The sequence below is a fragment of the Balaenoptera borealis genome (assembly GCF_965194805.1).
Source record: "Balaenoptera borealis genome assembly, chromosome: 4".
NCBI lineage: Eukaryota > Metazoa > Chordata > Mammalia > Artiodactyla > Balaenopteridae > Balaenoptera > Balaenoptera borealis.
Window position 1 is genome coordinate 47,969,829 of NC_138861.1, and position 20,317 is coordinate 47,990,145.

At 41.2% G+C, this 20,317-nt stretch overlaps 1 long non-coding RNA gene and 1 pseudogene across 2 annotated transcripts in view; both read left to right on the forward strand.

Moving 5' to 3' along the window:
* LOC309628314 overlaps positions 1 to 20,317 on the forward strand; it is an 882,984-nt gene that overhangs the window by 789,938 nt on the left and 72,729 nt on the right. The window lies entirely within an intron of this gene.
* The window catches only part of LOC309628306 (tripartite motif-containing protein 60 pseudogene), a 33,151-nt pseudogene continuing 18,977 nt past the window's right edge, over positions 6,144 to 20,317 (forward strand). The window contains exon 1 of the transcript XR_014249455.1: positions 6,144 to 13,523. The product of XR_014249455.1 is annotated as a tripartite motif-containing protein 60 pseudogene (transcript). The remainder of the gene's footprint in view (positions 13,524 to 20,317) is intronic.

The following is a 20,317-nucleotide window of genomic DNA, read 5'->3' on the forward strand; positions in this document are numbered from 1 at the left end:
TTTTGATTGAGTTGTTTGTCTTTTTGACACTGAGCTGCATGAGCTGTTTGTATATTTTGGAGATTAATCTCTTGTCAGTTGTTTCCTTTGCAAATATTTTCTCCCATTCTGAAGGTTGTATTTTTGTCTTGTTTATGGTTTCCTTTGCTGTACAAACCTTTTAATTTTAATGAGGTCCCATTTGTTTACTTTTGTTTTTATTTTCATTACTCAAGGATGTGAGTCAAAAAAGATCTTGCTGGGATTTATGTCAAAGAGTGTTCTGCCTATGTTTTTCTGTAAGAGTTTTATAGTGTCTGGGCTTACATTTAGGTCATTAACCCATTTTGAGTTTATTTTTTGCATATGGGGTTAGGGGGTGTTCTAATTTCATTCTTTTACATGTAGCTGTCCAGTTTTCCCAGCACCACATATTGAAGAGACTGTCTTTTCTCCATTGTGTCAATATATTCTTGTCTCCTTTGTCATAGATTAGGTGACCACAGATGCGTGGGTTTATATCTGGGCTTTCTATCCTGTTCCATTGATCTGTATGTCTGTTTTTGCACCAGTACCATGCTGTCTTGATTACCATAGCTTTGTAGGATAGTCTGAAGTCAGGAAGCCTGATTCCTCCAGCTCCGTTTCCCCTTCTGAAGATTGCTTTGGCTATTCGAGGTCTTTTGTATCTCCATACAAATTTTAAGATATTTTGTTCTAGTTCTGTGAAAAATGCCACTAGTAATTTGATAGGGACTGCACTGAATCTGTAGATTGCTTTGGGTAGTATAGTCATTTTCACAATATTCATACTTCCAATCCAAGAACATGGTATATCTCTCCATCTGTTTGTGTCACCTTTGATTTCTTTCATCTGTATCTTATAGTTTTCTGAGTACAGAAATTTGGCCTCTTTAGGTAGATTAATTCCTAGGTATTCTTTTTGTGGTAATAGTAAATGTGATTGTTTCCTTAATTTCTCTTTCTGATATTTTGTTGTTAGTGTATAGGAATGCAAGAGATTTCTGTGCATTAATTTTGTATCCTGCAACTTTACCAAATTCATTGATGAGCTCTAGTAGTTTTCTGGTGGCATCTTTAGGATTTTCTATGTATAGTATCATGTCATTGGTAAGCAGTGACAGTTTTACTTCTTCTTTTCCAATTTGGATTCCTTTTATTTTTTTTCTTTTCTGACGGCCATGGCTGGGACTTCCAAAACTATGTTGAATAATAGTGGTGAGAGTCAACATCCTTGACTTGTTCCTGATCTTAGAGGAAATGCTTTCAGTTTTTCACCATTGAGAATGATGTTTGCTGTGTGTTTGTCATATATGGCTTTTATTATGTTGAGGTAGGTTCCCTCTATGCCCACTTTCTGGAGAGTTTTTATCATAAATGGGTGTTGAATTTTGTCCAAACATTTTTCTGCATCTGTTGAGATGATCATACGGTTTTTATTCTTCAGTTTGTTAATATGGTATATCACATTGATTGATTTGTGTATATTGAAGAATCATTGCATCCCTGGGATAAATCTACTTGATCATGTTGTATGATATTTTAATTTGTTGTTAGATTCTGTTTGCTAGTATTTTGTTGAGAATTTTTGTATCTATATTCATCAGTGATATTGGTCTGTAATTTTCTTTTTTTGTAATATCTTTGTCTGCTTTTGGTATCAGGGGGATGGTGGCCTGGTAGAATGAGCTTGGGAGTTTTTCCAAGCTTTCTCTGCAATTTTTTGGAAGAGTTTGAGAAGGATGGGTGTTAGCTCTTTAAATCTTTAATAGAATTCCCCTGTGAAGCCATCCGGTCCTGGACTTTTGTTTGTTGGAAGATTTTTAATCACAATTTCAATTTCATTACCTGTGATTCATCTGTCTATATTTTCTGTTTCATCCTGGCTCAGACTGGGAAGGTTGTACCTTACTAAGAATTTGTCCATTTCTTCCAGGTTGTCTATTTTTTTGGCATAGTGTTGCTTGTAGTAGTCTCTTACGATCCTTTGTAGTTCTGCAGTGTCCATTGTAATTTTTCTTTTTCATTTCTAATTTATGGATTTGAATCCTCTCCCTTTTTTTCTTGATGAGTCTGGCTAGAGGTTTATCAATTATTTTTCTCTTCACGAAGAACCAGGTTTTAGTTTTATTGATCTTTGCTACTGTTTTCTTCATTTTTTAAAAAATATTTACTTATTTATTTATTTATTTATTTATAGCTGTGTTGGGTCTTCGTTTTCTGTGCGAGGGCTTTCTCTAGTTGCGGCAAGCGGGGGCCACTCTTCATCACCGTGCGTGGGCCTCTCACTATCTCGGCCTCTCTTGTTGCGGAGCACAGGCTCCAGACACGCATGCTCAGTAATTGTGGCTCACGGGCCCAGTTGCTCTGTGGCATGTGGGATCTTCCCAGACCACGGCTCAAACCCGTGTCCCCTGCACTGGCAGGCAGACTCTCAACCACTGCGCCACCAGGGAAGCCCTGCTTTCTTCATTTTTATATCATTTATTTCTGCTCTGATTTTTACAGTTTCCTTCATTCTAACTTTGGGTTTTGTTTATTCTTTCTCTAGTTGCTTTAGGTGTAAGGTTACGTTGTTTATTTGAGTTTTTTCTTGTTTCTTGAGGTAGGATTGTATTGATATAAGCTTCCCTCTTAGAACTGCTTTTGCTGCACCCCACAGGTTTTGGATCATGGTGTTTTTGTTGTCATTTGTTTCTATGTATTTTTTGATTTCCTCTTTGATTTCCTCTTTGATTTCTTCAGTGATCTCCTGGTTATTTAGTAGCATTGTTTAGCCTCTATGTGTTTGTGGGGTTTTTTTTTCCTGTAATTGATTTCTAATCTCATAGCATTGTGGTCAGAAAAGATGCTTGATATGATTTCAATTCTCTTAAATTTACTAGGCTTGATTTGTGACCCAAGATGTGATCTATCCTGGAGAAAGTTCCATGTGCACTTGAGAAAAAAGTGTATTATGGTGCTTTTGGATGGAATGTCCTGTAAATATCAATTAAGTCTAGTGGGTCTATTGTGTCATTTAAGGCTTGTGTTTCCTTACGGAGTTTCTGTCTGGATGACATGTCCATTGATGTAAGCAGGGTGCTAAAGTCCCCCACTATTATTGTGTTACAGTCAAGTTTTCCTTTCATGTCTGTTAATATTTGCCTTATATATTGAGGTGCTTCTATGCTGGCTGCATATGTATTTACAATTGTTATATCTTCTTCTTTGTTGATCCCTTGATCAGTATGTAGTGTCCTTCTTTGTCTCTTGTAACAGTCTTTATTTTAAAGTCTATTTTGTCTGATATGAGTATTGCTGGTCCAGCTTTCTTTTGATTTCCATTTGCATGGAATATCTTTTTCCATCTCCTCACTTTCAGTCTGTATGTGTCCCTAGGCCTGAAGTGGGTCTCTTGTAGACAACATATATACAGGTCTTCTTTTTGTATCTGTTCAGCCAGAATGTATCCATTCTGTGTCTTTTGGTTGGAGCATTTAATCCATTTATATTTAAGGTAATTATCAATATGTGTGTTCCTATGACCATTTTCTTAATTGTTTTGGGTTTGTTTTTGTAGGTCTTTTTCTCCTCTTGTGTTTCCCTTTTAGAGAAGTTCCTTTAGCATTTGCTGTAGATCTGGTTTGGTGGTGCTGAATTCTCTTAGCTTTTGCTTGTCTGTAAAGCTTTTGGTTTCTCATCGAATCTGAATGAGATCCTTGCTGGGTAGAGTAATCTTGGTTGTAAGTTTTTCCCTTTTATCACTTTAAATATATCCTGCTGCTCCCTCCTGGCCTGCAGAGTTTCTGCTGAAAAAGCAGTTGATAATCTGATGGGGATTCCCTTATATGTTCTTTTTTGCTTTTCCCTTGCTGTTTTAATATTTTTTTCTTTGTATTTAGTTTTTGTTAGTTTGATTAATATGTGTCTTGGCATGTTTCTCCTTGGGTTTATCCTGTATGGAGCTCTCTGTTCTTCCTGGACTTGATTGACTATTTCCTTTCTCATGTTAGGGAAGTTTTTGACTGTAATCTCTTCAAATATTTTCTCAGACCCTTTATCTTTTTCTTCTTCTTCTGGGACCCCTATAATTTGAAAGTTGGTATGTTTAATGTTGTCCCAGAAGTCTCTGAGACTGTCATTTCTTTTCATTCTTTTTTCTTTACTCTGCTCCTTGGCAGTAATTTCCACCATTCTATTTTCCAGCTCACTTAATCATTATGCTGCCTCAGTTATTCTGCTATTGATTCCTTTTAGTGTATTTTTCATTTCAACTATTGTGTTGTTCATCACTGTTTGTTCTTTAGTTCTTTGTCTTTGTTAAACATTTCTTTTATTTTCTCAATCCATGCCTCCATTCTATTTCTGAGATTTTGGATCATCTTTACTGTCATTACTCTGAATTCTTTTTCAGGTAAGTTACCTATTTCCTCTTCATTTATTTGGACTTGTAGGTGTTTACCTTGCTCTTTCATCTGTACCATATTTTTCTATAGTCTCATTTTTTTTTTCTGATGGGTGGGGCTGTGTTCCTGTCCTGCTGGTTATTTGGACTGAGGCAGCCAGCACTGGAGTTTGCAGGCAGTTAGATGGAGCCAGGTCTTGGTACTGAGATGAGGACCTCTGAGAAAGCGACACCAATTAATATTCCTTGGGGCCTGAAGTTCTATGTTAGCCCAGCAGCTTGGACTCAGCACTCCCACCACAGGAGCTCAGACCTGACCCCTGGGCTTGGAACAAAGGCCCTGGTCATGCGGGGATTCATCCCGTCCTCTTCGGTGCCTTAGGTCCCCTACCAGCACCCATTAGGTGCTCTGCAAGAATTGCTCTGATGCATTCTTGTTGTACTTGTGGGGAGATGCGAACTTCACATCCTCTTACTCCACCATCTTAACTCTGCCTGCCTCCAGATTCTTAACTTCTCATGGGCAGGAACCTCATCCTAAACAGCCAGGGGTTCCAGCAACCAGCACACACCTGGTGTGGCAGGTGCTCAGAACTGCTCACTGAATGAAGATGCACTGTCTGTCCGTCATATTCACATGGAGACTTTCAGCTTTCACAGGACATCATTTTATTGGTACTTTGATTCAGACACTGAATCTTCCAGCTCCTTGGTGTCAGATTTCCCAGCCTCCAGAACTACCGATCCATGAAATCCCATGTGGAACTTGGCACCCAAGCAGGACAGCCAATGGGAAGGGAACTGCAGATCAGTGCCCTCAAGCCAGACGGGTCCAGCGCCCCTGCCCAGGGAAGGCAGCCTGTGGGCCTGTACTGTATATTTGAAAGTTGCTAAAAGAGTAGATCTTAAAAGTTCTTATCACAAGTAAAACTAAAAATTCTAACCATGTGAGGTGATAAATGTTAACTAAACTTATTGCGGTGATCATTTCACAATATATACATATATCAAATTCTTATGTTTTATACCTTAAAGTTATATGATATATGTCAAATATATCTCAATATAACTGGAAAAAATAAATAAACTTATGGCCTTCTTCTGGAAAAAAAAATAAAAGTATTCCAAGGAGCCAGAAACTAGATCACTGATAGAATTAGGGAGAGGGGATTAAGGTGGAGTGTCTGCCACACCGTGGACAGAAGATTCAATCAGAGAGGAAGATGAGAGGTGTCATCAGCAGCCTGTAATCTCCCAGGCTGATTGCATCTGCAGTCTGTCTAATGGGATAAAGGAAAGGAGTCTCCCTACAGGCTCATAAGGCCCAAGGGGCCAGATTCTGACCCCAGCAGTGAACAGAGAAGGTGGGCTGTGTCGTGCCTTCAGACCTGGATCAAGACCTGGATCGAGGAAGACCTTCTGCTCTGTGAGGAAGAAGCCCAGAGTCCCAGTGGGTGGAACCAGGATGCCCCCAAGGCCTTGAGGACACAGAGCAGCTCCCCCAGCACAGCAAGACTGAGAAGCATGGGCAAGTGAGCATGGACTTGGGGCCAGAATCTCAGGTGGGCCTGAGCAGGGACAACACAGCTGCCCAGGGGACACTGGGTGACCACACTCTGATGGAGAAGGGCCAAGTTGGGATGGTCTGGGAGGTGCTAGAGGGCAGGAGGTTCTCATTGGATTCATTTGGAACAGACTCTCTGGCCAGCAGAGTGGAAAATTCCATGGGTTCAGAGGAGGATGCAGTAGCGGGAAGGAAGCCCCAGTTGTGGGTGTGGGTGTGACCTGGAATCTGCCTGTCACCTGGACCATACCTGCGGGAGGTGTGGGCAAGTCCTAGGGGCTCCTGTGGGATGGACCTGCTGTGTGCCAGGCACCCTGCTCACTGCTGTTCCGTTTTCTTCTCAATATATGGGCTCCTTAGTTAAGGTTTTATGTATGTACCTGTGTGGTTACTTTATGGAAGATAAATATTTGCTAGCTATCATAAGGACATATATACACACAGTTTCTTTTTATACTGTAATCACCTGTGACATTTGTTTTAGTGTAATAGAGATAAGGTCAATCTTTTAAGCCCTGTTTCTTTTTCTTTTTTTTTTTCCTTCTTTTGGGAATCAGACCCCAGGGAGTTTGTTCTTTAGCCTGCAGTGCCTGTTTTGCCCAAGGCCATTCCTAGGTCTTTTTCCAGAATGGCTGTGCTCTTGTTCTCCTGTCTCAGAATAATAGTATTATTTTCATGTGTTTGAACTTGCAGCCAACTCACATCAATTACTTATAATGGTGGTACGTAATTTTTTAAAAAATTGAAGTAGAGTTGATTTACAATATTTTGTTAATTTCAGCTGTATAGCAGAGTAATTCACATTACATATATATATATACATTCTTTTTAATATTCTTTTCCATTATGGTTTATAACAGGATATTGAATATAGTTCCTTGTGCTGTACAGTAGGACCTTGTTGTTTATCCATTCCATATATAATAGTTTGCATCTGCTAACCCCAAACTCCCACTCTGTCCCTCTGCCACCCCCTCCCTTCCCCTTTCAAACCACAAGTCTGTTCTGTATGTCTGTGAGTCTGTTTCTGTTTCATAGATAGGTTAATTTGTGTCATATTTTAGATTATACATGTAAGTGATATTATATGGCATTTGTCTTTCTCTTTCTGACTTACTTAGTATGATAATCTCTAGTTCCATCCATGTTGCTGCAAAAGGCATTATTTTGTTCTTTTTAATGGATGAGTAGTATTCCACTGTATACATGTGCTACATCTTCTTTATTCATTCCTCTGTTGATGGACATTTCGGTTTCTTCCATGTTTTGGGTATTGTGAATAGTGCTGTTATGAAAATAGGGATATATGTATCACTTTGAATCATAGTTTTGTTCAATATGTGCCTAGCAGAGACATTGCTGGATAATATGGCATTTCCATTTTTAGTTTTTTTGAGGAAGCTCCATGCTGTTTTGAGTATTGGCTACTCCAAATTACATTCCCAGGTTGGTACGCCTTTTGAGTCTGCTGTAATCTCTAAATTTCCCTTGGAGATAGAGACTGAAGGGATGTGGACACTTTAGGATGGAGGGAGAGGGAGAGTTGTGGCTCAAAGAAGGAAAAAAGAAGCTGGCGTGGCCTGGCTAGGGCAGGAGCACACTGAGAACACTGGTCAGCCCTATGAAAAGCATTTTTACATAGAACATGTTAAGCTTGTAAATTAATAGAGAAATAGTAGAACAAACATAATGTATCAGTTTCCAAGGGCTGCCACAACAAAACACCACACATCAGGGTGACTTCAGCAATAGAAACTCATTGTCCCAGTTCTGGAGACTGGAAATTGAATATCAAAGGGTCAGCAGGTTCACTTTCTCTTGAGGCCTCTCTCCTTGGCTCCCAGGTGGCCTCCTCGTGGCTGTGACCTCACATGGCCTTTTCTCTGTGGGTCCCCGTCCCTGATGTCTCTTCCCCTTCTAAGAACACCCATCAATGTTGCATTAGGACCTCCCCCAGCAGCCTCATTTTACCTTAATCAGCACATTACAGACTTTATTACCATATAGGGTCCCATTCTGATGTACTGGGAGTTACAGCTTCAACTTATGAACTGTGAAGGGCACACAGTTCAGCCCACAGCATCCCATGTACACATCCAGTGAGGGATGCCCCCAGCCATCCCTATTCCTCATCACTGTGAAGCAAATCCTGCATATCATAGATTTTTAAATGTAAATAGTGTACTCTGTGTCTTTCAAGTATAGGATGTCTTTTCATTAATAACCTTTAAAAAATCATCAGATATCCAGAATCCCAACTCGCTGCAACCATCTTTTTGTTTGGATGTATGTATTTGAATTCAGAATAAAAGCCTTGTCAAATATTGTTGATTGTATGTATGCTCTTAGTCTCTAATATACTTTTTTTCCCTCTTGTTACTATTTTCTTGAAGGAGCCTGGTGAGTTGTGCCACAGAGTTGCCCGCATCTGGATTTTGCCGATTGTGTCCCCGTGCTGTTGATTTTCATCACTACTGGGAGCAGTGGCTCTCTATGAAGAAGAGGATACCTAGCAACCTCGATTTCAGCCCATTAAGTAAAAGGGACAAAAGTGCCAAAGGAAGCAGAGACTGACTGGGGCTCTCAGTCCTCCTGGCGGCTGCTGTAGAGTTGAAGGGAAGGGGTAGAAATAGGCCTGAGTGGCCACAGCTCCCTGCAGATCCTGGCAAACCTACTGGCAGCCGTGAAGGAGCAGAGAGAAGGCTGAAGAGTCCGACGTTTCTCACTTGTCCCCGCCCCTGGAGAGCCAGGTTTCTCTGAAGGGAGTCTCCTCAGACAGAAACCCTCCCTGCACAATGGCCCTGGCATCTTCCCTGGCACAGCTCCAAGCAGAGGCCAGCTACCCCATCTGCCTGGATTACCTGAGAGACGCAGTGACCACTGACGGGGCACTACTCCTGTCACCCCTGCATCCAGCAGTGCTGGGAGGGTCTCCAGGACATCTTCCCCTGTCCTGTCTGCCTCCAGCCCTGCCCTGACAAGGGCATCAGGAGGAACAGCCAGTTATGTCACATGATTGATTTTGTGAAGCAGCTCCCCAACACAAGGGGCAAGAGGAAAAGGCTGGAAGAGAAACCTCTGTGTGAGAAGCACAAGCAGGTTCTGAGCCTGTTCTGTGAGAAGGACCTGGAGGTGCTGTGTCTGCAGTGCAGGGTCTCCTCTGACCACCGCCATCACCCCCTGGCACCCAAGGAGCAGGCTGCAGCCTGTCACAGGAGGAGGCTCAAAGTCCACATTGAGCCCCTGAAAAAGCAACTTGAAGATGCTGAAAAGTCATTAGAAATGCAAGCCTCAAAATCATTTGAGTTGGTGCGGAAGGTGAACAATCAAAGGAGGGAACTGCACTCCGAAGTTGAATGCATTAAGCATTTCTTGGGAACAGAGCATGATGAAATTCATGTTAGGTTACTAAGTGAAGAGAAGGATGTTCAAGATAAAATAATTGAAAAAAACACCAAATATCGGGCCACAGATCCACGTTGAAAAATCTGCTTGGTGAAATAAATAAGTGTTGCAACCTGACCTGGATTTACTGACAGGCATTGAAAGGACGCACAGCACATATGGAAACCTAAAGAGCCCGGCAGCCTTTTCCTACAAATTAAAGAAGGCGGTTTTCACTCTCCCCCCAACAATATTTTGGCCTCCACAAAATGATCTGCACATTTCAGGTACATCTGACACTAGATGCTGAAACTGCTCACCACAGTCTCAAAGTTTCACAAGACAGGAAAACTGCAACATTTCGAAGGATGGAACCAAACTGCGTTCATAATCCTGAGGCATTTACTTCTCACCTAGAAGTCCTGAGTTCTGAGGGATTTGATGCTGGCAGGCATTTTTGGCAGGTAGAAGAGGCCTAGGTGACTGCTCCTTAGGTGTGTGTAAAGAATCTTTCCCCAGAAATGCTCCTATATCACCATCCCCAAGCAATGGCTGCTGGCAAATTCAGCTCTGGGGTAGTACACCTAACACAGGGGATTCAGGAAACCCATGTCGGATTGGCGTTTTTCTGGACTACGAGTTGGGAGAAATTTCTTTTTATAATTTGAAAAAGAGATCTCCTTTATATTTATTCAGTGACATTTTTACAGAAAAACTTATGCCCTATTTCTCTATTGGACCTCTTTCAAAATCACTTACAATAAGTCTAGTTGAAGATGAGTACTGAGCCCCCTAGAAGACATTGTGTATGTTCTATTTTCTCCCTGTGTTCAGGGAACATCCTTGTAATAAACAGTAATAAACAAAAAAAACAAAAAAAAGTTACTTCCTCGGGGAGGCCGGGCACAATCTTCACCCACCCAGAAGAAACTGATCCAAAGAGGTGACTGATCGTTCTTAGGTTTCAGAAACAAAACTACCCCTCCCCCGCTGCACCCTGTGACCCCAGCGCACCTGAAGCCTTTGGAGCTGTGCTCTTCACTCCTCTACTGCGCAGGGAAGAAGGAAGACGAGGTGGTGAAGCTTTTCAAACCAACCTCAAAGCACTAATAACGTGAAAATGTAGCTCCGGAATTAGAGGATCAGCAGAAGCCAATGACGGCCCGGTCACCTGGGAAACGACCCCGGCCCACCATCTTGCTCAGGCTCTTCCGGGTCCCCGCCCTTAGACATTGAGCATGCGCAGGCCCATCCGCGCGCACTTCCGGTGCAACCACCCAGCACCATGGCCCAGAGCGCGTTTCCAGGGACTGGCCTCTCAGGGGCCGGAGGTGTGAGCCTTGCCCTGGAGCCTCCAGACTCCTCAGAGCCTCAGACCTGAGAGGGCTGAGCCACGTGCTCCAGGTGAGCCGGGAGGGCCCTGCGGAAGGGCGGAGGGAGCTTAGCTGAGCAGGGCGCTTTCTGGGCATCTCCTGGCGCCAGACTTCGTGGTCTCTTAAGAAAAGTCACAGGTCGAATCTTGAGAGCTGGGAATCCGCCACAGGTTTAATTTCTTAGCCTGATGTTTATTGAGCCCACGCTAGCCGAGCTTTTCAACAGCTATAAGAACAGAGTAGATAATCAGTTTTGAGGAAAAATAGCAAAGAATTCAGACCATGAACCATACACTCTAGTGTCATTAACCAATGGCTGACAAAAATAAATGTAAAATCTCAAGTGGGATTTGTGGTTTGATAGATGTGTGGTGGCAGGAAGCGAGCAGAGGGGCCGGAGGGCCGCATCCTCAGGATCTCGCTGTTTTAACAGTAATGAACATTGGAGAGTAAGAGGATTACATTTGAGTGTAGAGTGCTGTAGAGTTATGAAATTGATGGTCGGCATGGAGTAGAAGATGGTGGTCAGAATAGTCGGCCTGTGTATGTAGCCTGGACTGGAAAAGTGTCCCCCAAAACTGTTCTTTTCACTCCAAGGCCTGAGTCTGGAAGGTGAGGTTGGGGAGATAAGTATGGGGGAGGGGGGAACCCATTAGGAATATGTGTGGGAGCGCCAGGGCACCTGCTTAATTTAAATGAAATACTCTTTATGAAACAATAGAATGGTTGCTTCTGGTTCCAGAAATTTCAGTCTTTTTTTTGTTTTTGGCTGCGCTACACAGCTTGTGGGATTTTAGTTCCCTGACCAGGGATTGAACCTGGGCCCTAGGCAGTTAGGGTGCAGAGTCCTAAACCCTGGACTACCAGGAAATTCCCTTTTTTCTTCTTTTTAGTCTTTTTTTTAATTGGAGTATAATTGCTACAATGTTGTGTTAGTTCCTGCTGTACAATGAAGTGAATCAGCTACATGTATCCATATATTCCCTCCTTCTTGGACCTTCCTCCCACCCCACCCCCCATCCCACCCATCCAGGTCATCACAGAGCACTGAGCTGAGCTTCCTGTGCTTTATAGCATGTTCCCACTAACTATCTATTTTATGCATGGTAGTGTATATATATCAATCCCAATCTCCTAATTGGTCTCACCCTCCCCGTCCTCCACTGTGTCCACATGTCCATTCTTTATGTCTGCGTCTCTATTCCTGCCCTGAAAATAGGTTCATCTCTACCCTTTTCCTAGATTCCACATATATGCGTTAATATATGATATTTGGTTTTTTTCTTTCTGGCTTACTTCATTCTGTATGACAGACTCTAGGTCCATCCACATCTCTACAAATGACCCAATTTCATTCCGTTTTATGGCTGAGTAATATTCCATTGTGTACATGTGCCACATTTTCTTTATCCATTCATCTGTTGTTGGACGTTTAGGTTGTTTCCATGTCCTGGCTATTGGAAATAGTGTTGCAATGCATATTGGGGTACATGTGTCCCTTTGAGTTATGGTTTAGTCAGGGTATATATGCCTGGTAGTTGGATTGCTGGGTCATATAGTAGTTCTAATTTTAGTTTTTTAAGGAACATCCATACTGTTCTCCATAGTGGCTGTACCAGCTTACCTTCCCACCAACAGTAGAGGAGGGTTCCCTTTTCTCCACACCCTCTCCAGCATTTATTGTTTGTAGATTTTTTGATGATGGCCATTCTGACTGGTGTGATACCTCATTGTAGTTTTGATTTCTATTTCTCTAATAATTAGTGGTGTTGAGCATCCTTTCATGTGCCCCTTGGCCATCTGTGTGTCCTCCTTGGTGAGATGTCTGTTTAGGTCTTCCACCCATTTTTTGATTGGGTTGTTTGTTTTTTTGATATTGAGCTCGATGAACTGTTTGTATATTTTAGAGATTAATCTGTTGTCTGTTGCTTCATTTGCAAATATTTTCTCCCATTCTGTCAGTTGTCTTTTCATCTTGTTTATGGTTTCCTTTGCTATGCAAAAGCTTTTAAGTTTAGTTATGTCCCATTTGTTTACTTTTGTTTTTATTTTCATTACTCTAGGAGGTGGGTCAAAAAAGATCTTGCTGTGGTTTATGCCAAAGAGTGTTTTTCCTATGTTTTCCTCTAAGAGTTTTATAGTGTCCACCCTTAAATTTAAATCTTTAATCCATTTTGAGTTTATTTTTGTGTATCATGTTAAATAGTATTCTAATTTCATTCTTTAACATGTAGCTGTCCAGTTTTTGTAGCACCACTTATTGAAGAGTCTGTCTTTTCTCCATTGTATGTTCTTGCCTCCTTTGTCATAAATTAGGTGACCATATGTGCTAGGGTTTATCTCTGGGCTTTCTACCCTGTACCATTGATGTATATGTCTCTTTTTGTGCCAGTACCATACCATCTTGATTACTGTAGCTTTGTAGTATAGTTTGAAGTTGGGGAGCCTGATTCCTCCAGCTCAGTTTTTCTTTCTCAAGGTTGCTTTGGCTATTCAGGGTCTTTTGTGTTTCCATACAAATTGTAAGCTTTTTTTGTTCTAATTCTGTGAAGAATGCCATTGGTAATTTGATAGGGATTGCACTGAATCTGTAGATTGCTTTGGGTTATATAGTCATTTTCACAACATTGATTATTCCAATCCAAGAACATGGTATATGTCTCCATCTGTTTATGTCATCTATGATTTCTTTCATCAGTGTTTTATAGTTTTCTGAGTACAGGTCTTTTGCCTCCGTAGGTAGGTTTATTCCTAGGTATTTTATTCTTTTTGTTGCAATGGTAAATGGGATTGTTTCCTTAATTTCTCTTTCGTTGTTAGTGTATGCAAATGCGAGACATTTCTGTGCATTAATTTTGTATCCTGCAACCTTACCAAATTCATTGATTAGTTCTAATATTTTTCTGGTGGCATCTTTAGGATTTTCTATGTATAGTATCATGCCATCTGCAAACAGTGACAGTTTTACCTCTTCTTTGCCAATTTGGATTCCTTTTATTTCTTTTTCTTCTCTGCTTGTTGTGGCTAGGACTTCCAAAACTGAATAACAGTGGTGAGAGTGGACATCTTGTTCCTGATCTTAGTGGAAATGCTTTGTATTTTTCACCATTGAGAATAATGTTTGCTGTGGGTTGGACATATGTGGTCTTTAATATGTTGAGGTAGGCTCCCTCTTTGCCCATTTTCTGGAGAGTTTTTATCATAAATGGTTGTTGAATTTTGTCAAAAGCTTTTTCTGCACCTATTGAGATGATCATATGGATTTATTCTTTAATTTGTTAATATAGTGTATCACATTGATTGATTTGCATATTTTGAAGACTCCTTGTATTCCTGGGACAAATACCACTTGATCATGGTGTATGATCCTTTTGATGTGTTGTTGGAGTCTGTTTGCTAATATTTTGTTGAGAATTTTGTGTCTATGTTCATCAATGATATTGGTCTGTAATTTTCTTTTTTTGTGGTATCTTCGTCTCATTTTCATATCAGGGTCATGGTGGCCTCATAGAACGAATTTGGGAGTGTTCCTTCCTCTGCAATTTTTTGCAAGAGTTTTAGAAGGATAGGTTTTAGCTCTTCTCTAAATGTTTGATAGAATTTGCCTGTGAAGGCATCTGGTCCTGGAATTTTGTTTGTTGGAAGATTTTTAATGACAGTTTCAATTTCATTACTTGTGATAGGTCTGTTTACATTTTCTAATTCTTCCTGGTTCACTCTTGAAAAATTGTACCTTTCCAAGAATTCGTCCATTTCTTCCAGGTTGTCCATTTTATCAGCATATAGTTGCTTATAGTAGACTCTTATAATTCTTTGCATTTCTGCAGTATCAGTTGTCATTTCCCTTTTTTCATTTCTAATTTTATTGATTTGCTTCCTCTCTGTTTTTTTCTTGATGAGTCTAGCTAAAGGTTTATCAATTTTGTTTATCTTCTCAAAGAACCAACTTTTAGTTTTATTGATCTTTGTTATTGTTTTTCATTTCTATTTCATTTATTTCTGCTCTGATGTTTATGATTTCTTTCCTTCTACTGACTTTGGGTTTTCTTTGTTCTCTTTCTCTAGTTGCTTTAGGTGTAGGGTTAGATTGTTTATTTGAGATTTTTCTTGTCTCTTGAGGTGAGATTGAATTGCTGTAAACTTCACTCTTAGAACTAATTTTGCTGCATGCCATATGATTTGGGTTGCCGTGTTTTCGTTGTCATTTGTTTCTATGTATTTTTTTATTTCCCCTTAAATTTCTTCAGTAATATCTTGGTTATTTAGTAGCACACTGTTTAGCCTCCATGTATTTGTGAGTTTTACAGTTTTTTTTCCTGTAATTGATTTCTAATCTCATGGCATTGTGGTTGGAAAAGATCTTTGATATGATTTCAGTTTTCTTACATTTTCTGAGGCTTGATTTGTGACCCAAGGTGTGATCTGTCCTGGAGAATGTTCTGTGTGCACTTGAGAAGAAAGTGTATTCTGCCACTTTTGGGTGGAATGTCCTATAAATATCAATTAAATCTATCTGGTCTATTTTGTCATTTAAAGCTTGTATTTTCTTATTTATTTTCTGTTTGGATGATCTGTCCATTGGTGTAAGTGGGGTGTTAGTGCCCCCTACAATTACTGTGTTATTGTTGATTTCCCCTTATATGGTTGTTAGCATTTGTGTTAAGTGTTGAGATGCTCCTATGTTAGGGGCATAAATATTTATAATTGTTATATCTTTTTCTTGCACTGATCCCTTGGTCATTATGTAGTGTCCTTCCTTGTCTCTTGTAACATTCTTTATTTTAAAGTGTATTTTATCTGATATGAGTATTGCTACTCCAGCTTTCTTTTGATTTCCATTTGCATGGAATATCTTTGTCCATTCCCTCACTTTCAGTCTGTATGTGTCCCTAGGTCTGAAGTGGGTCTGTTGTAGACAGCATATATATGGGTCTTGTTTTTGAATCCATTCAGCCAGTCTATGTCTTTCTGTTGGGACATTTAGTCCATTTACATTTAAGGTAATTATGGATATGTATGTTCCTATTACCATTTTCTAAATTATTTTAGGTTTTTTTGTAGGTCCTTTTCTTCTCTTGTGTTTCCTGCCTAGAGAAATTCCGTTAGCATTCATTGTAAAGCTGGTTTGGTGGTGCTGAATTCTCTTACCTTTTACTTATCTGTAAAGCTTTCGATTACTCTGAATGAGATCTTTGGTGGGTAAAGTAATCTTGGTTGTAGGTTTTTCTCTTTCATCACTTTAAGTATATCCTGCCACTCCCTTCTGGCCTGCAGAGTTGCTGCTGAAAAATCAGCTGATAACCTTATGGAGATTCCCTTGTATGTTATTTTTTGCTTTTCCCTTGCTGCTTTTAATATTTTTTTCTTTGAATTTAATTTTTGTTAGTTTGCGTAATATGTGTCTTGCTGTTTTTCTCCTAGGGTTTATCCTGTACGGACTCTCTGGGCTTCCTGGACTTGGGTGGCTATTTCATTTCCCATGTTAGGGAAGTTTTCGACTATAATCTCTTCGAATATTTTCTCAGAGCCTTTTTTTTTTCTCTTCTTCTTTGGGACCCCTATAATTTGAATGTTGGTGCCTTTAGTGTTGTCCCCAGAGTCTCTGAGATTGCCTTCAATTCTTTTGATTCTTTTTTCTTTGTTCTGCTCCTTGGCATTTTTTCCCACCATTCTGTCTTCTAGATCACTTATTTGTTCTTCTGCCTCAGTTATTCTCTTATTGATTCCTTCTAGTGTATTTTTCATTTCAATTATTGTGTTGTTTATCTCTGTTTGTTTGTTCTTTAGTTCTTCTTTGTTAAACATTTTTGTATTTTCTCAATCTGTGCTTCCATGCTATTTCTGAGATTTTGGATCATCTTTACTATCATTACTCTGAATTCTTTTTCAGGTAGCTTGCCTATTTCCTCTTCATTTATTTGTTCTTGTAGGTTTTTACCTTGCTCCTTCATCTGTAACATAGTTTTTTGTTGTCTCATTTCTTTTTTTTTTGATGGGTAGACTGTGTTCTTGTCTTACTGGTTGTTTGGCCTGAGGCTTCCAGCATGGAGTTTGTAGGCTGTTGGGTACAGCCGGGTCTTGTTGCTGAGATGAGGACCTCCAGGAGACCTCACTCTAATTAATATTCCTTGGGATCTGAGGTTATCTGTTAGTCCATTCGTTCGGACTCAGAGCTCACCACAGGAGCTCAGGCCTTATGCCCTGCCCGTGAACCAAGATCCCACAACCCATGCGGGGCAGCAAAAAAAGAAAAAAGAAAAAAAAAGGAGCAGAACAATAACAAACAGTAAAAATTAAAATAAAATTAGAAAACTAACAAATATGTTAGAAAAAAATATATATAGATGAAATATGACCAGAAGGTAAAACAGAACCACAGTAGCAAAAATGAGGAAAAAAAAAAAAAGCTGTGGGACTTCCCTGGTGGCACAGTGGTTAAGAATCCGCCTGCCAATGCAGGGTACACGGGTTCGAGCCCTAGTCTGGGAAGATCCCACATGCCGCGGAGCAACTAAGCCCGTGCACCACAGCTACTGAGCCTGCGCTCTAGAGCCTGCAAGCCACAACTACTGAGCCCACGTGCCACAACTACTGAAGCCTGTGCGCCTAGAGCCCGTGCTCTGCAACAAAAGAAGCCACCACAATGAGAAGCCTGCGCACCGCAATGAAGAGTAGCCCCCGCTCACTGCAACTAGAGGAAGCCTGCACGCAGCAACAAAGATCCAACGCAGCCAAAAATAAATAAGTAAATAAATAAATTAATTAATAAAAAAAAAAGCTGTGAAAGGACTTGGCCATAGGTGATGGGGCTTATGTGGGGGCAGGGCTTTGGCACAGGCGGGGTGTAGGTGGCGGCCTATGCTTAAGACTCAGGCAGAAAAGACCCTGGGGGGGTGTGGGGTGGGGCTTAGGGTCATCTGGAGGGGCCCTTGAGTGCCTCAGGCCTTGGAGTGTGGATGATCAGGCCCAGGAACCCAGCAGGCTCCAGTGGGTGGGGAAAATGCCATCCATGCCTTCCCCCCCCATCCTCAGATCCCAGAGGGTCCCTCCCTATCTGCCCCTCCTCCGTTTTCCACCCCTCCCTCCCTCCTATGCCCCTAGGATCTCTGCAGCCAGAGGGGGCCCCAGAGGGTGGAGGACACCCCTGGGACCCCAGCAGGCTTCCCCAAACCTGATTGGGCAGGGGAAATGCCAGCTGCATTCCCCCCGATCATCTAAAGCCCTGAGGGTCCCTCCAGGTGTGGGAAGCCCTCCCTCTCCCAGCCACCCCTCAATGGCACCGATTCCATCTGGCCTCCACCCCTCCTTCTCGCTTACTACCCCCATGTCCTACCCAGTCACTCGGGGGTTCCTCCTGTCTCCTTGGGTGTTGAGGTCCCCCCCTAGCATCTGGTAGGTGCCCTAGTTGTGGGGAGACACAAACTCTGCATCCCTCTACTCTGCCATCTTCTTTAGTCATACTTGTAATGTACTACCTGTATAGCCTTGGGCAATATTCTTAAAACCTTATATATTTAATCAGCCAAAATGCATTTGTAAAATATGGAATCTTAAACAAGGATTAGGAATCCATGACATGACAGTGTTATTTATGAACATTAGATTGGAAGGTCAGAAGAGTTGGAAGACACATTTTCATTACTTTATACATTTCTTTTTATACCATAGAGGAGGAAAAATATTTTTCCCTCTACTCTGCTAGGTTCTTGGCTGAGACACCCCTCTGCCCTTCCATAATTAAAGATTAACAGGAGAAAAAACAAAACAACTTTAAATGCATATGATCATGTATGAGCCCCACAAAGCAATGAGACTCAGAAGGCAGCCCGGCAAATGAGGCTTATATACCAGACTGAGAAGAGCAAAGGGATAGGGGCCTGGGTTTCAAATGGGAGGAAGGCAATTCACTGGAAGGTGAGTAGAGGAAATTGTTGGTAAAGTTTGCTCTGCCATGCAAATAAGTCAGGTAGATGAGTGATCTCTGGAAATAGAGCACTTCCATGTACAGTCTCCCTTTCTAATATAAATTTCCCTAAATTCTTCTCTGTTTTCTGAGCTTCTGTGTCTACAGTTTCTCAAAATAGTCTGCTCAAAATCATCCTTATGCCAAATGAGCATATTTTGGGGTGGCATATTCTGTTATCCTTTAATTACAATATAACAAAAAAGAATTTTAATGCACTAATACCTTACAGCTCCTTCAAAACTAGAATGCATGCAAACTTTCTTTGCCAAACTACTGCCATAAGCAGTTAACACCTTTTCTTCTCACTAAAGATTTAACAGTACCAAAATTTATAGTAGCTTTTAGACTGAAATAGTGCTATCGTATATACTTTAATACAATGTTACATGATATAATAAAAATCTAGGCAGTTGAGATAGATTTCTAAGAGCTTTTATTTACTTGGAAAATGTATAAGATCTTGCGTCTGGGAGTCCCCAAGACTATACCTAGGTACAGCTATTACTTGTGTCTAGGAATCCCCAAGACTATACCTAGGTACAGCTATTACTAGGGGGACTCAGAAATCTCAGGGTAAAGTATATTCAGACCTGTGATTGATTATAGTGAATGAATACAGCAAAATCAACAAAGGGAAAAGATGCATGAGATGAAGTCTCAGGAAACCAAGGCAGACTTCCAAAAGTCCTCTCCCAGTAGAGTCACACAGACCCACTTAACACCTCCAGCAACAAGTTGTGACAACATGTATGAAATGTTGTTACCAGGGAAGCTCTTTAGAGGCTTGTTGCCCCGAAATCTGGGGGGAACAGGTCATGTAGCGAGCCTCTGCCTAGCATGTATCAGATCTCCAGATTCCGAGAAGGAATACTGGTGGTTAGCATAAACCACATCATTTGTACCTACACTTTAGCACAGTGAGCCATTATCAGGGAATGGTGGTAACCCTTACAGAATCCAAGTTCCCAGACAGGACCCAAGGGCCAGCCTTTTTTTTTTTTTAATTTGTTTATTTGTTTTTATTTTTGGCTGTGTTGGGTCTTCGTTGCTGTGCACGGGCTTTCTCTAGTTGGGGTGAGCGGGGGCTACTCTTCGTTGCGCTACAGGGCTTCTCTTCGTTGTGCTACGTGGGCTTCTCATTGCGGTGGCTTCTCTTGTTGCAGAGCACGGGCTCTAGGCATGCGGGGTTCTGTAGTTGTGGAGCACAGACTCAGTAGTTGTGCACAGGCTTAGTTGCTCCTCAAGGGCCAGCCTTTTAAGCAGGCCTTTCTAAGGACAGCAGTCTTAAGCCTGCTCTTTTAACTCTTTTTGTACAATGCCACTTACTGAGCATCTGTTCTGGGTTAGGTACTGCATGTCATCCCCAAAGCACCATGGTGTATTCATCAACCCAGAAGTTCTCTGAACCCTAACATTCAGAGATTTTTTTTGTTTTTTTTTTAATGGAGGTTTCATTATGTTGACATGGTTTATTAAGTCATTGGTCATTGGTGATTATCTCAATCTCCAGTGCCTATCCCCAGGAAGTCACAGGTTAGGACTGAAAGTCCCAACCCTCTAATCATACCTTGATCTTTCTGGTGACTTGCCTCCATTCTGGTGCTATCTATGGGTCCTTGGCCATCACTCATCTCATTAGCATA